We start from the raw sequence: 14225 nt of genomic DNA on the forward strand, positions 1-14225 counted from the left end.
GCGTCATTAATTTCATCCATGGCCTGTCATCGTGTTTATCCCATTGAATTATTACAAGTTGTTTCCATTACTGCAAAATGCATGGGTGAGTTGTCCTTATATTTTTGTCGGTGGTTCACTTTTTGAATGTGCCAAATCATCGGGCTAATTTGAATGAGATGTAATTTCTTTGTCGGTCATCATATCCAAGTTGGTTATATTCGTTTGGTCAGTATGTAGTCTGCACTCGACTTACAATCTTTCTTCTCTTATTTTGGTCACGTCGACTTCCCTCTTGAAATGTTCTCAAAACTAAAGTCGACGATCTTTCCTTCTTTCATGTTATTGTGGTTTTCGGTGTCAACTTACGTTTTTGATATGATTTATTATCTAGGAATTTTCTCAAACCTCGGTCTCACTCCATTTCTTTGAATTACTTTTTTGGTGTGATGATTCTTTTTTATACTACTTATTTGTTGGCATGGTTGTTATTGTATCAACTTTTCTAGCTTCTAAGTAGGATATTTTAATGAGTGAAATTAAACTTAAAAGTATTGGACAATTAGTTGGTAAGTTACATTGCCACGTTAAGATTTTAAGACAAGCCCATATTCCTAGCACCTCAGAGAGGTTTTCACAAATACATGTCTACATTTTAAGTGATGTATTTTTTAGGTCAAGTACCAATTACAAGTGATTCAAATAGGTTCTCTTGCAGCGTTATTAGTTGCACTACACCTAAATAATGTATATCCTCTATTAGAAAAGGGCCTATCCATGCAATTTGCATTTTTTTCAATTTCCTCTCTATTCGACTATCATATAGTAATGTTAGATCTCCTAATTTCAATTTTTTTTTTGTATATTTCTATCATGTCATGAATTCTAATGGTTTTTTCTTGATTTCTAGTGGTGAAGTGGAAGCAATATGTCTTCTTCTAATTGTTGTAATTGATGAAGTTGTTCTTCTTCAACTTTCTCAATGTTGTACTTCAGCATAGATGATATGGTTGATACATTTTTTGTGTAATGCAATGGTACTATTGCTTCTTTCCCAAAGAATAACTTGAATGGTGTATACCCATTTGATTGTTTATACATCGTACAGTATGCCCATAGAAATGTTGAGACTTTTTCATCCTATTCATCTCTATCAATGTTGCATATCTTTGTGAGTCCTTTATGCATGTCTTGTTAAAAGCTTCTACCACACCATTGGCTTGTGGGTGATAGGATGTTTTCTTCCTATGCTCAATCATAAATTTTTGTAACATTGTTTTGATTGTGGCATTAACAAGATGTGTGACCCTATCACTAAGTATAGTTAGGGGACAACCAAATCTTATTACTATATTTTCTTAAATAAATTTAGCAATTATTTCTTTTGTACAAGACTCAACTAGTTCAGCTTCTTCCCACTTTTTTAAATACTCCAGTGCAGTGATAATATACTTTGTGCTTGTCCTTTTGGCCCTTTTGGGAAATGGAAAAACAAATTTGATTTCCCGAATCTCAAATGGTAGTGTCAGGTTTATGGACAAGCGTGGCATTTATTTCTTGACAACAACCAGCCTAATATTTGACAATGTGTCATGTTTTTGTACTTCTCCTCAGCAATCTCAAAATAAGTTTCTCCACCATAATCCATCTTGTAATATTTTCCTAGTTCTCGTATCTCCTTGATAATGTCAACCAACACCTCTATTATGGGCTTCATCTATAATATCCTTTCTTTTGTTTTCTAAAATGCATCTTCGAAGTATTTCGTCAGTTCCCATTTTGTATAGTTATCCATTGATTAGTGTGAATGGGACTGATTTTCTTTCTAAGACTTTATTTTTCTTTTCAGATAGCCCATTAGGTGGTCATCCCATATGCAAGAAACAACTAATTTCTGCAAATTCTGCAAGAATTGCATCAACTTTAAATAAATGTGCAACAGGTAAGTCATTGTCAAGATAGCCCATTAGGTGGTCATCCCATATGCAATAAACAACTAATTTCTGCAAATTCTGCAAGAATTGCATCAACTTTAAATAAATGTGCAACAGGTAAGTCATTGTCAAGATAGCCCATTAGGTGGTCATCCCATATGCAAGAAACAACTAATTTCTGCAAATTCTACAAGAATTGTATCAACTTTAAATAAATGTGCAACAGGTAAGTCATTGTCAAGTTCTGTCAATTCTTCCCCTATTTCCAGTCGAGATATATGGTCGTGTTTGACATTCTTTTTCCCTGGTTGGACTACCACTTGAAATTCAAACTCCTAGAATAATAATAACCTTTGAAAAATTCAATCCTAATAAACTAATTTATTGACAAGATAACATAAATCTTGGTGATTTGTGAAGAATATAAAATGATCGAGTAAAAGGTAATAACAAAATTTTTGGAAAGAAAAGACCATGGTGAGTGTTTCTCATTATATCACAAGTAATTTATTTTGGATTTATTTAATTTTCAACTGGAATTTGTATGATCTACAGATTTGCTAGTTGGATGTGCTAATATGACTCTGATTTTCATGTTATATGCATTAATATGTACATAAACGTCTTTAACTAGTCGGGGAATTTCAATGTAGGTTCTTCAACCAACTTCCTCTTAAGTAATTGAAAATACTCGTCGCATTCCTTGGTCCAATTATATGGAACATCTTTCTTTGATAGTTCATCAATCGAGAAAGTTATATCAATGTAATGTCGAATAATTGTTCTGTAATATCCTGTATACCTCAGGAAAATTTTTTGGTTCACTCGAGTTTTTAAGTCAAGGATGACTTTAATTTTTTCCATGTCTACTTTGATCCCTTATTTACATACTACATGACCTAGAAATATTTGTATTGGTGTAGCAAAAATGCATTTCTTAATATTAAGAGATAATTGAATTTGTCTACATCTTTCCAACATAAGTCTCAACCATTGGAAATGATCTTTTAGTAGTGTATATACGAAATAGATTACCATGGTTTTGTATATGTGTTCTTGAAATGCTTTAACTACCATTCTAAAAAAGATTGTTGGTGCTATTTTCAAGCCAAAGGGCATTACTCTATACACAAAAGATCCATATTCTGTAAAAAAAAGATATAGCTTTCTTGTGGTCCTCTTTTGCAATGGGTACTTGATTATACCATGAGAAACCATTTGTAAACGAATAGCATTCATCCATACCACCTCATTTATGATTTCATAGGTGAATGGATTTAGAATGGATTTGTTATTGTTAATTTATTTATATTGTGAAAATCAACACAAATTCTTAGTTTGGTCGGGTCATGTTCTTTTAGGTTGCATGACCATGGGGCTTGTCCACTCTAATTTTTATATTTGAGAGATGATGATGGTAGCCAACATCCCTTATATTTTCTTTTGAATGACTTGCTTATATTTTTGAGCTATTTTATATGGTATTTTATTTATGGGCTTATCTCGTTGAACTAGGTCAAATTTCATCTCACCCATTTCTTTCAAAAGTCCCTTTATATATTTATAATCACATGAAAATATGTATTGATATTCTTTGAGTAAGTGTTATGAAACCAGCTCACAAAAAGATAGAAAATAAAGATCAACGACTTAGAAATCAGCCTCTTCGAGGGGGCAACCTCCTTTACATTACACAAATGAAAAATTCTTTGATGATACAAATGACAAAACCTCCTTTCTATATATAGGAGTCTAAGAGGTCACAATATAATCAAAGGCAAAATAACAATAATAATATAAGGGCACAACAATAACAATAGTGGGCTTATATGGAGCACAATAATAACAATATGGGGACAATAGGGGAACAACAATAACAATAAGGGTTGCAATGACAATAGTAATGGGGGAATCACTAGTATTATAGGGACCTACCATGCCCCTCTCCTTCAAAAAAGTGTTGTCCTCAACGCTTGAGTAGTTCTGGATGCTTCTGTATAAAATTATCATCCTCCCATGTGGAATCTTCAACGAGTAAGTTCTTCCACTTGACAAGATACTCCGAAATTGATCGATTTTGTAGTTTTCGATTTCTTGTTTCTGTGACTGATTCAGGTTGCAATATGATTTTTCCTTCCTTGTCAAGTTCTGGAAATATTGTTTGAACTCGGATTTTGTCACCAATAACCTTCTTTAAGCATGAAACATGGAACGTTAAGTGCACTTGGAAAGCTATAGGAAGCTCCAATTTGTATGTCATAGTACTAATATTTTGCAACACCTTGTACAGACCATAGTACTTTGGTGATAATTTATTATCCTTCTTGGCTTGCTTGAGGGGCATTTTTTTATATGGTTGTAGCCGTAGAAATACCCATTCACCTATATCAAACTTATTTCTCTGCGATGTTGATCTACCTATTATTTCATTCTATTATGTGCCAAACTTAGGTTATCCTTTAAGAGTTGGAGAACTTGTTTTTTATGCTCGATGTGATATTTAACTGCTTGAACCTTAGAATTTTCTCGTAAATATGATGTGATGGACAATGGACGATATCCATAAAGTGCCATAAATGGGGTCATTTTTGTTGCAGTATGGAAGGAAGTGTTATACCACCATTCAACCAAAGACAACCATTTGACCCATTGTGTTTGTTTATCAGATACAAGGCAACGAAGATTTCCTTCCAAACATTTGTTTACTATCTCAGTTTGCCCATCAGATTGAGGATGATAAGATGAGCTATGAGCTAACTGAGTACCAAGACAAGAAAATATTTCCGTCCAAAAATTTCTAGTGAAAATGGGATCTCTGTCGCTTACAATAATCTTTGGGTTTCCATGTAGCTTTTGAATTGTTTCCATAAATGTAGTAGAAACTGTACTAGCTTTAAATGGATGAGATCATGCAAAAAAGTGTGCATACTTGGTAAGTTTGTCAACTACCACCACGATGACACTCTTTCCTTCTGACTTGAGTAAACCTGTGATAAAATCCATTGAAACCTCCTCCCAACATTGACTTGGAATGGATAAAGGTTCTAATAGACCCGAGGTCTTAATTGTTTCAACTTTATTTTGTTGGAAAACCAAACATTCTGCCACAAACTTTTGAATATCATATTTAAGGCCATCCCAAAAAAATTCCTTCTTAACCCTGTGGTAAGTTTTTAAAAATCCCGAGTGCCCTCCTAAGGGAGAGGCATGCAATTCCATAAGAATATTTTTTTTGAGTTGGGACTGACATAGGTATAAGCGATCTTTGTACCATAACGAAACATTTTTCCATCTAAATGTATCAGATGTATTGGGATCTTATTGTAACTTTTGAATGAGTGCCCTCACTTCTTCGTCGTTCTTCCATTCATCCCTTGCTTCATTTATCCAATCTGGTTTGATAATAGAAATGGCACAAAGCAATGCTTCCGCATCCTCATCCTTTCTTGAAAGTGCATCTACCACAACATTTTGCTTCCCTTTTTTGTATATGATTTCAAAGTCATAACCCAACATCTTTGTGACCCATTTTTTTTTCTCTTCTAAACATAATCTTTGTTCTAAAAGTATTTAAGACTATCATGATCTGTTTTTACCTTGAAGTGTCTTCCCATTAGGTAGGGTCATCATTTCTTAAGTGCATGTAGTATTTCCAACATTTCCTTCTCATAAATAGCTTTGTGTAAATACTTGCCTTTGATTGGACGACTTTTGAAAGCAATGGGTAATTATTCTTACATTAAAACAACACCAATTCCATTTCCTAAGGCATCACATTCCACAATAAAGGTTTTTGTGAAGTTCGGCGTAGCTAAGACTAGTTCTTGGCACATTGCCTCTTTAAGATGCTCAAAGGCATTCATTTCTTCTATAGTCCATAAAAATGCATCTTTCTTCAACAATCTTGTTAGGGGTGCTGCTATTCTTCCATAATTCTTAACAAAGTTGCGATAATACCCTGTCAACCCGAGAAATCCTCGCAGATGCTTCATAGATGTGGGGATTTTCCATTTCTTAATGGTTTTAATTTTGCTAGGGTCTACCTTAACACCTTTATGAGATACAATATGACCCAGATATTCCACCTCTTATACTCCAAAGAAATATTTGGAGCAAATTGCATATAATTGTTTCTCCTCCAATAGTTTGAGCACCCTGTCAACATGTTGAATATGATCCTTCCAAGACTTGCTATAGATTAGTATATCATCAAAAAATACTAACACAAATTTTCTAAGGGTTTGACAATGGAATTCATTAAACCTTGAAATGTAGAAGGTGCATTGGTTAGGCCAAAATGCATGACCAAAAATTCATAATGACCCTCATTAGTTATAAATGTTGTTTTAGGAATGTCTTCAGTCTTGATTCTGATTTGATGATATCCTGAATGAAGATCCAACTTGGTGAAGTAAATTTATCCATGCAATTCATCCAATAGTTCATCAATGACAGGAATGAGAAATTTATCTTTAATAGTGAGCTTGTTTAACTCCCTATAATCCGGACACATGCATCATGATCCATCCTTCTTGTGCACCAATACTATTGGAGCAGAGAAAGAACTTTGACTAGGTTGAATTATACCAGCCTCAAGCATTTCTGCAACCATACGTTTAATTTCACTCTTTTGGGCATAGGGATATTTGTAAGGCCTGATGTTTGGATGAACACTTCCTGGAATCAAATGAATAGCATGATCAAGATCACGAATAGGTGGGAGACCTTTGGGAGTCTCAAATACCTTGGAATGATTGCCTAAGATTTTTTGGAGATTTGGAGAAATAGATGATTTCGATATGGGAACCTCTAGCAAACATAATTGTGCAATTACGCCTCATTGTTATTTATTTATAAGCTTTGTCATTCCATTAGAGTTTATTATATTTCCTGTTTTCCTTGCGATGCCTCTTAATTAAACTTCCTTTCCTTTTGAATAAAATTTCATGAAAATTTCTTGAAAGTTAAAAGTTATTATACCCAAGTATTGTAGCCATTGGACTCCTAGTACAACATCAGCACCACCCACTGGAATGGAAAGCATTGGGCTATTCAATACATATTCTCCCATGGATAACTTGATATTATGGCACTTTCCAAAGCAATTTATGGTTCCTCCACTTGCAGCCATCACTTGACACTCTACTATTGGATATAGGAAGCAATTCAATTCCTTGGCTATCTTACAATGAATAAAATTATGGGTACTACATAAATCAATCAACACTATTACCATTTTCTTCTTGATATTTCCTTCTATTTTGATAGTTTGAGGAGTGGTAATTCCGGCCAATGCATTACAAGATATGGTCGAATTCATTTCTTCTTTCTCTAGGGTTTGTTCCTAGTTTATATCCTCTTCTTTTGATATCTCTTAATCCTTTTGTTCCTTCTCTTCACAATATATGTAAAATAATTTCTTCTCAGCACACTTATGACCTTTAGTGCATTTTCTATCATAGTTGTAACAAAGCCCTTTTGCTCTTTTTTCTTCCAATTGTTGGGGCGTCAACCTTGTAGGTTGTGGAAGGCTAGGGGAAACAACACTTCCATCCTTACAGTTGTGAGTGGTAGGCTTCCTTGTTGCCATAATTTTTCTTTCCATTTTTCTTGCCAACCTGAATGCCTTCTCCAACGAGTCAGGTTCTCAAAGGCAAACCTCATGTTGGATGTTATCCTTTAAATTCCCTATGAACACATCAATCCTATGCTCCTCTGGAATATCTTTTACCCTTATATTCAATTTTTGGAAGTCCTCAATGTGCTCCATCATTGGACCCTTTTGTTTGAGGTTTATCAATTGGCTAAAAAAAGTGTTGCTTTTTGTATCACCATAATGTGCTATCATTTCTTCCATAAAAATTGCCAAAGTGTCAATTTGTTTATGAGAGCAAAGACATCAATACCATACAAACTGATTTGGTTCCAAATATAAAGTTGCAATGCATACCTTTTGTGTGTTTTTCACATTATGGAGATCGAAATATTGTTCCATCAGTAGTATCCATGTTATGGGATGTTTTCCATCAAACTTCGTCATATCGATCTTTGGAACATGGTGGATCTTCAATCCAACATTAGAGTCTATGAAATCATGATTAAAATTTCTTTTGTTCTCATCATGAGTTTCCTTTACTACCCTTTCACCATTAGTAAGCATTTCTTGTAGCAACTTAGTCAAATATATCTTCAAATATTCCATGTCACTTTTCAGTTTTTCTTCTATACCATACATCTTAGTGTCCATGCCATTCATCTTAGCTTCCATGTCATCCATATTAACTTTCATGCCATTCATATTAGCTTATGTGTCATTCATCTTAGCTTCCACGCCTTTCTTTAAACCATTAATCTTAACTTATGTTACCTTTTGTGAGAGTGAAATTTGTTGCACTTGGTCTCGTAATTTTGATATATCATGTTGCATTTCTTCCTCTTCTCCATGATTCATGCCAGAGCTTTCAGGTTGTTTACTAGGTGTTTCCATTTTCTTTCTTTGGGGCATCAATTAATGATAATTATGCTTCACTATGCACTTTGAACTTCAAACTAATTTTTCAACCCAAACTTATGCAAAAATTTAAAAAGACTACACACCTTTTTTCGCTTTGTAGAAGCTTGATATTGAATATATTGTATCTCTGTAATTGTGGATCTCCAAGGTTTGAAATTTCTTCCTGCGGTAGCCCTCTAAGTCCTCTTTCCAATGCCACCAGTCTAATCAAAATTGAATTCTCCAAGAAAGCATTATGCCCAATCTCCCAAGATGACCTGATTATATAATTTTTCAGTACAAAGAACTTGTAAAACGTGCCACGTGTCATTGTTTTGACCTTTGTATCTAAAAAAGATACACAAAAAACTACAGTCTGTCCTCTTTCTGTAACTTCTTATGAAATTTCAATCTGATGTTCAAAGAGAAAGTTATGGCGATTTTTCCAAGTTCACCTGTTTGGAATGTAATTCGGGAGTCTATAAAAACCCTAACTTCCTCAGATCATATTTCCGAAAATATAGTGATACAAGTTCTGAAATTCGGACCCGAGGTTTAGAACGACTTTGGATCAAATGGGTTTTTTTTCGCTTCTGAAACGTCGCAAACAATTTATAGCGAAAATTCCACAATGACTTGTTTGGAGCAGTGAAACCTTAGAATCCAAAGCTTTGATACCAAATGTTATGAAACCAACTCACAAAAAGATAGAAGAGAAAGATCAACGCCTTAGAAATCATCCTCTTTGAGGGGGAAAGCTCCTTTACATTACACAAATGAATAATTCTTCGATGATACAAATGACAAAACCTCATTTCTATATATGGGAGTCTAAGGGGTCACAATATAATCAAAGCTAAAATAACAATAATAATATAAGGGCAAAACAATAAAAATAGTGGGCTTCCATGGGGCACAATAATAAAAATATGGGGACAATAGGGGCACAATGATAACAATAAGGGCTACAATGAAAATAGTAATGGGGGAATCACTGGTATTATAGGGACCTAACAGTAAGTTGATAAATTGTGTAGTTTGCATGTTTGACCATTAGTCTCCAAGTCGGGATATTTTTGGTTGGTCATCATTTGAGATGTTTGACTTCTTTAATTTTAATTTTTGCAATCATCCAGTTGAGGGCCTTCGACTCATTGAGATTCTAGTCCCTAATTTTAATATCCTAGTAAGCGAGTGCAAAATCCAATTTATCGGGCTTCTCTCTTTCCCCCTTAGACACTTTAAGTATTGTTTTAATTTTCTGAAATGTTTCAGAGGATCCTTTTTCTAGCGAAATATTTGGCCTGGAAAATCGATGTTCTCCATTTCCAAACAATTATTTGTATATTTGTATGATGAGTAGTGTGATATATGATTACATGTAGAATTATTCAACAAGGAGTCAATTGTTGTTTCTTTTTCTTCTTTTTGATTAGTAGGAGTTTCTTCTTTCAAAAATTATTTAATTTGTTGATCTCTTTCAATTATTTGTTTCTCCTATAGTCAAAATTCAAGATCCTTAATAAAATTATTATTTATTTCACTCCATTATAGTGAATCACCTCGATCTTAATCAATCTTATACCAGTTGTTTGGAAAATCCTCAAGAGTATTAGGAAACATATGGGATCATAATCTCTCATCCACATAGACAATTCTTTTCCATTATGTTTCACTTAATTGAATATGTTATACATAGTATTTTCATTGCTTGAATGTTTTCTTGTGTCTCCAGATTCTGCCCTCCAAATATTTTAACAAGATAGGTCATTGTAGTTGTCCAAGTTTGGAGTCTAAAAGTGTGGGTATCCCACCACCTTGTCACTTGTCCAGTAAAATTTTGGACTAAACTTTACATTCTTCCCCTCTCTCCTATTGTATTATTCATGTGTTCAATGTAATTTATAGCATAAGTGTGTTCTTTGAACCTCAGTGGGGTACCAAAATCCTTCCTCAAGTCGAATGGTAGTAGTGTGGAAGTTTTTTTTAACTTTCTTTTTTGAATAATGGGCACTATTTTTATCGTGAAGCAAGGTTGAACATTTTTAGTCAGCGTGGATTCGATCAACCAACATTCTTTCACTTTAGATTTGTAATTCTCGATTTTCCATTCATAAAACTCAGTATTCAAGTTTTGACCTATGGAGAGGGGGGAGCTTGAAAGAATTTCCCTGAATGCATTTGGTTCCACATTGTTCTATCCCCATGCATGATTTTATATAGCCTCTTTGTTTCTATGTCATCCTCCTAGAGCTCGACCTAGTGCCTTACTTCTCATGGGTTAAGAGGAACTATCATTTTTTTCTTATTTTCTTTTAATTTTATTCTTTCTCTTTCTAAGGAAATTGTCACCTTCATTTTTTGACCCCACAATTGTCTGACTAGAGATAGATATTTTGGTATCCCGTCGACTAGGTTGATTACCTCGAAGTAAAAAAAAGTTAGAATTCCCATGATTTATGTTCTTACTTTCCTTATCATTCCAATGGGTTCTATAAATATTTGGTATGGTATTTTTAGGTAATTAGTCATTTCCTGAAGAGTTGGCCTTCCTACTTTTATCCATGTTTCCTTATGAAGGATATTAGTTTGTAAACAAAGTCGAATATGACTTGTTTTATCATAAATACATCTATATTAAGATCTAATTGAGGGTTATAATCATCAAAATATTTACCCTGAGATAGTTGGTGCAAGTTATTACATTTGTCTTTATATTCATTATAGTATTTCAATACATGGAGGAGCTCAAGTAAGCGTCCAACTGACTGTTCTTCTTTTAATAATTCCATAAATTCCTCTAATATATTATCTTTTGTTGAATTCTATTGTCTACCCTCATTTTTGAAAAAATCAATTGCCTTTTCCATTGTATCATTATGTTGTTTCAAGTTTGGATATTGGGTTGATCCAATATCTTTCCTTCAGTGATGTTAAAAGGAATTGCTTAAAGAGAATTAAAATAACAAAATGCAACATCCATGAAGAAGAAACACAAAATGAATAAAATATAGACAACGTATCAAGATTTGTTAATGGAGTTCACTTGCAATGTGTGAGATACATCTCTAGGCCCAACTTCAAAGTGGAGAGGCCTTTATATTATCTTAGCAAAATAATAGAAAGTACATGGCAATACCTCGCTTCTAGGAGTGACCTAAAATTTTGTTACTCGAATCCCAATTCCAACTGGGCTAATGGATTCCTTGAGAAATTCGTGAAAATGAGTATAAACTTGACCAGGTTCTATAACTTTAACCTCTGGACTCCTTAGGGAAACTTCCAAATGCTACAATAGTCAAAATATTCTAGGAATATTCCCTACAATATATCTAGAATCTATCTCAGAAATCATGCCCTCTTGACAAGATTCTCATTGCACATAGTTCCACTCGGCCCTCTATATGACCTGGCCTTCATACTCTCTATGCTAATCGAATGGGAACTTAAATAAACTTTCATAAATGGACATACTAGCGTAGACCATTAGGCATGTTGGTTGTCGTTTCTACGTTAAGGCATACGATTGGGGGGAGGTCATGGGGTCAATCCTGAGGGCATCCCCACTTTTATTTTGGCATATGTATATATATATATACATACATACATATATGTGTATATATATACATATATGTATGTATATATATATACATATATACATATATGTGTGTGTGTATATATATATATATATATATACACACACATATATGTATATATATATATATATATATATATATATATATATGTATATATATATATATATATATATATGTATATATATATATATATATATATATATATATGTATATATATATATATATATGTATATATATATATATATATATATATATATATACATATATATATACTTATATGTATATATGTGTGTGTGTGTAGCTTGTTTGTAACATATGTTGGAACATTGTGATTTTTTGTAATGTAAGTAATCACCCAACCTTTGACCATTGCTCCACGCATTCAACTTTCCATTTGTCCATGCGTTGGCTGGGCCCTTGTGGGCTCCCAATTTTGAGAATTGGGTAGGGAAAACATTAATTTAAATTCTCTTACATGATAACTGCTTGTGTAACATCTTTACTTATTATCTTTGTTCATCATTATTACAGTGTTCAGTACATCAAACAGCTATCAAAATAATAACATCAGTGACACAATAGTTAGGCTCCAAGCCAGGGCTAAAACCCCTCCTCTTGAGGGGAAAACCCGCAAAGACTCTTCTTATAGATACTTCAATTGATGAATACCAAGACCCTTGACAAAGATACTTGACATAAGTTCACCTTCAAGACATTTGTCATTGTCTCTTGCATTCCTTGGCATTCATACTTCAATCCTTCTTCATCACACTCTATGGAAATGTAACCTAGAGAGTCTCGATCTCTATCTCGCAGTCCTTGACACAATCTTTCTCCTTCGCACTCTATGGCAAAGTCTCGGTCTTTATCTCATAGTTCTTGACATGGTATTTGACATGGTCTTTCTCCTTTGTACTATATGGTAGAGTCTCAGCCTTCACTGATCTCTTTCTTCGGTCCACAAGAGCCTCCAATTCTTAGTTTCTTCTAACACTATTCTACACTTGTTATAGCCCTCAACCGAATGAATACTATCTTAGAACAGTGTTTAGTCATTTTCAAAGATGAGACAGTCTTCGGTTCTTCATTGGTCCTTTGCTAATATTGCACACATGAGACACTTACACACTGCTGAAGCTTTTCTTCCTCACTATATTACCCTTGTCACTTTACGCTGAGATGCACACTGTTATCGATTAGATGTCTGAATTGCTTGGTGCTACGATGAGATCAAGTCACTCTTTATATAGTGACTTCTTCTTGTTATCTAGGCCAACATACGATCTTGGAGGTAAGCCGACTTCTTCACCAGGAGAATATAGTTTTTCTTTTAGCTGACCACAAGAGAGATAGTGACAATGTCTTGGAGCACAACTTTTCACATAAATGACATGTCTTTCACATGTGTAACATGACTTCTTAATTATATTTATGAGAAAATCCTAAAGACATCCAGAAGAATTCTTTGACCTATAATAAAATTCCTTGCTCATGAAACTAATGATGCAAGTATTACAAAATACATTATCTTTTTCTTCTTCATAAATTCATAATTACAAGTCATTATGAAGATTGAACCTAGTTACATTCTACAACACTCCCTCTTAACTAGGGAGGTATTCATAATGGTACATGGTTACTCTCAATCTAAAGAATCTCATAAGAATCTGATTGGAAATCCCATCTGTATAGCATCATATCAACCAGCATTGTCATAGTCCAAGGCCTTGACTAATAGCTCCATCTCTCCATGATACCATGAGCTACAATGCTAGTGAGACCAATGACTATAGACACCTTAATCATTGTCTCTCAAGGTACATACCCACCCGAGTGTTCACTGAGTATGACCTTCTAGGACTATTATTATCTTGGGTTCCCAACCCTCAAAGAATATTGATCCTCTTGCCTACACTTTTCTTGGATGCCCTACACATCCTAAAATAGCATCGGATGCTAGATGATTACCCAATCTTTCCATTCTTTCTTCCCGAGTGAAGAAAATAATATTGTGTCTATCTCTCCCTATCAACTAGGGGAGATAATCCCATTCCTATAAAGGAATGTACCCAAGCTCCCTCTGACCAAGAACTTTCCCAAGTTCCCTTTTTAATTAAGGCCTTGTCAGAGCTCCCTCTCAACTGGGGACTTTCTTTTCATCAGCAACTTATTCTTCGTGGGTCCTTCAATTCCTTGATCAATTTATTTCCTTGCTATCATGGA

Source organism: Pinus tabuliformis, chromosome J, assembly GCF_031772625.1.
Source record: "Pinus tabuliformis cultivar Carrire ecotype Pingquan chromosome J, CPIR1, whole genome shotgun sequence".
NCBI classification, from domain to species: Eukaryota; Viridiplantae; Streptophyta; class Pinopsida; order Pinales; family Pinaceae; genus Pinus; species Pinus tabuliformis.